This window comes from Arachis duranensis, chromosome 6, assembly GCF_000817695.3.
Source record: "Arachis duranensis cultivar V14167 chromosome 6, aradu.V14167.gnm2.J7QH, whole genome shotgun sequence".
NCBI classification, from domain to species: domain Eukaryota; kingdom Viridiplantae; phylum Streptophyta; class Magnoliopsida; order Fabales; family Fabaceae; genus Arachis; species Arachis duranensis.
Genome location: NC_029777.3, coordinates 15,992,586 through 15,995,805, shown reverse-complemented (window position 1 = coordinate 15,995,805; position 3,220 = coordinate 15,992,586). Strand labels below are relative to the sequence as shown.

General features: G+C 31.9%; 1 protein-coding gene across 1 annotated transcript in view; it reads right to left on the bottom strand.

Moving 5' to 3' along the window:
- Positions 1 to 2,982: 2,982 nt before the first annotated feature.
- The window catches only part of LOC107493127 (uncharacterized), a gene marked incomplete in the record, with an annotated part of 2,810 nt that continues 2,572 nt past the window's right edge, over positions 2,983 to 3,220 (bottom strand). The window contains 1 exon segment of the mRNA XM_016114203.3: positions 2,983 to 3,220.

The following is a 3,220-nucleotide window of genomic DNA, read 5'->3' as shown; positions in this document are numbered from 1 at the left end:
TGGCGGGCATATATAGGAATTCACAATTCTGAAAAGGACCCATGATGATGAGAAGATATAAGAATAAGAAGGATATAGTAACAAGTAAGTAAATTATTAATTATTATGGGGAAGATAGAGAGTGAAGAATTGATGATAGTAGAATTCAGAACACCACAACACCCTTCTTCCTTGGGCATAAACAACAATTGGGGTGGTGCGTCTCCATTGCTAGCAAGGAACGTGCCAAAGGAATCACTTGAACAAAAGTACACCAGACTGAACAACACCCGCACTGTTGATGGCATCTTCACCTACCCTGATGATTATTATTACTATGATGAGGAGGAGGAACAAAGCCACCACCTCCATAGCAGCTACTACCCTTACTCTTACTCGTCTCAGCTGATAAGTGCATCAGATTATGAGCCAAGCAAGAGGTCGTCTAAGAGGGGCCGTGTAAGGCTCCTATTCAATAAGCTGCCTCTGTTGTTTCACCGGAAGAAAGAGAGGACTGTTACGTTGGGTTGGAATACTAAGAGGAGATTCAGGTTGTGGAGGATTCCCAGGTTGAGGTTGGATCCCCAAAATAGGTGGCCAAATGGTTGGTGTTAGTTGAAACGAATAAGATAAAGGAAAAGTCTAGAAGGCCAACAGTTTTATTAAATTTTGGCCAGCATGTAACCAGCAGAGAAAGGTGAACCATTGGATGAAATCTCAATTATTCAACGGTAACTTGTGTTGACATAACACCGGCTTTTACCACTTTCATGTTATAGTTTGGATTTTCTATTTTTAGGATAAAATAAATTTTGTATCTCTATTACCTATTGGTTATATATAAAAAATATCCCAATGAAATTTTACGTTTTAATATTACTCTTGTTTCAATTTTAAACTCTTATTAGAATTTGTTTGTATCTCAAAATGTTTGACTTTGACACGCAGTCTTTCATTATTGTTGCCACTGATGATTGATGCATGTGGGTATTTTCTCCCTTGTGATTATAGGAAGAATGAAGAGCCACATCTTGAATAATAAGTAGTTGTTAAATCTAAGAAACTCTTAGATGCCCTTCAAACCAGGAAATTTTTGTTTTTACATTAATATTCAATAATCTATGTATACTAAAATAAACATCCAAATTCATTCTCAAATAATTATAGATCAGATACTTTAGTATCTAATAATTTTTTGTTCTCTGAGTTTTTTAAATTTTTTTTGGTCGGACAAATTGATCATTCAATCATTTTAAAGGAAAATAAATTATATTGTGATATTTTTTGAAACTAATTGTTCAATAATAAAATTGGTTAAGGACTTATTTATTTAACATATATATTAAAAATTTAATTTAAAATGATTAAATAATCAATATGTTCGATAATTATTTTTATAAAAAAATTTTAATAAACAAAAATTTTCAACAAATTTCTTGTGTTATTCACTAAAAATTTTTGTATTATTTTTTATATCATTAAATTAAGTGTCTGATATTGAACAAAAAAGATGATGATAGTGTTGATAATGAAGGAGGTGGAAAAAGAAAAAGAAGGAGAAAAAAAAATCAAATAAAAAAAGAAGATGACGATTATGGTAAGAATTGGGGAGGAGGAGGAGAATGAGCTTTTCAAATAGGTTGATAGACTTGTCAAACTTTTAAATACATTAGGCTCGAACTTGAAAAAAATTCTATAAAAAATAACTGACCTAGACTTGGGTCATATATGTATAACATAGGTTAGGCATGTTTAAGTCTAAATTAAGGTTCGACTCTATCTATTTTTACCCCTATCGATCAAGAAGAATAAAAGCCATTTTATTGGGCTAAGTCGTACACACAAGACCCAACCCAAATAGGGATGTTGGTTGAGTGAGTTAAGGACCGTCTTAGGTCCACGTACATTAGTCCATTTTATCGCTATTATTTTGATAAACTATATTACATGTAAATAAAAAATCAGCCCCCAAATTATTTTTGTCCAAATTATTTTTGTATTATGTATAAATATTGAAATATAAACATATATCGAAAATAAATTAAATAACATATGAATTTTTATACAAATATAGAATGACTGATTTTTATTATACTCATAGCATTTTTGTTTTCGATATAAAAGTTTTCAATATAAATAGAAAAAAATAACTAGATAAATTGCAAAGAAATTAAAATAACAACAAAATTTTGTCCCACTAGGTGAGGTTGGCTACATGGATTAAACGATGTCATTGAATTCTATCATGTATTATGTCCACAGATAGATTGTCTACATATATATCTCATTTGACCACCTCATGGATGATCTTTATAGGTCTTTCTCTGCCGTCTTTCTCTGCCGTTCACCATTTCTCCATCTTCCACACCCTCCTGACTGGATGCTCTATCGGTCTTCTTTTCACATGTTCAAATCACATGAGACGCGATTCAACCATCTTTTCTACAATAGGTGTTACTCCAACTCTCTCTCTTATATCTTTATTCGACCACTCATCCATCTCAACATGTTCATCTCTGTCACACTTATCATTTTGGCTGCCGAACACTCTGTACCATAAAGTATAGCCGGTCTGATATTAATGCGATAGACACAACAAGAAAATAGTAGACGTGAAAATTACATGTGAAAATCAAAGAATAATGCTACGTATCTAAGTCTTTTTATGAACCAAGTTTAACTAAGTTAAATAACAAGACTTAGAATAATATTAGTATAATATTTGTTATATTAAACCAACTTGATTAAACTTGATTAACAAAAAAACTTAAATGTGTAGCATTAAAAATAAAAATAATCTCAATTTTTATTAACTGAAATTAAGTCCCCAACTCATTTACCTTTTTACGCCATTTAGACCCAAACTAATGGGGAGTCAACAGAACGATGTTTGCGATGGAACTTATCAATCTCATTGGTAAGGGTCTAAGGGTGTGTGAAGACAAAAAGTAATGTAAAGACCAATTTAAGCATTTACCAAAAATTAAAATAGCAAAAGATATCTTAGAATTACTCATTATGAATATACTGCAATCAAAATCAAGTGAACAAATCACGGTATTTGATTACTCTCTTTAGTACGCTAGACTGCCTCGACAGAATCAAACAAGTCAAAACGGCGAATACAAATCCATGTGGCGTCGTGAAGAAATCTAGTTTCATTCAATGGCAACTTTAAATCCCAGACTTTGAGGAGTATAAATCAAGGTTGCAATACCGAACGACAATGGCATGCTTCTCT